General features: G+C 42.2%; 1 protein-coding gene across 1 annotated transcript in view; it reads left to right on the forward strand.

Moving 5' to 3' along the window:
• The window catches only part of LOC109053278 (protein NLRC3-like), a 426,767-nt gene that overhangs the window by 184,401 nt on the left and 242,155 nt on the right, over nt 1-211 (forward strand). The window lies entirely within an intron of this gene.

Raw genomic sequence — 211 nt, forward strand, 5'->3', positions numbered from 1 at the left:
TGGCCCGGGAATCGAACCCACAACCTTAGGGTTAGGAGTTAACCTCTCTAACCACTAGGCCACGACTAGTAATAAGTAATAAGCAAGATTTTAAAATCTATACGATGTTTGATAGGGAGCCAGTGCAGTGTTTAGGTCTTTAGTCTAGATTTAAACTGACAGAGTGTGTCTGCCTCCCGAACAATGTTAGGTATGTTATTCCAGAGTTTGG

This window comes from Cyprinus carpio, chromosome A1 (genome assembly GCF_018340385.1).
Source record: "Cyprinus carpio isolate SPL01 chromosome A1, ASM1834038v1, whole genome shotgun sequence".
NCBI lineage: Eukaryota > Metazoa > Chordata > Actinopteri > Cypriniformes > Cyprinidae > Cyprinus > Cyprinus carpio.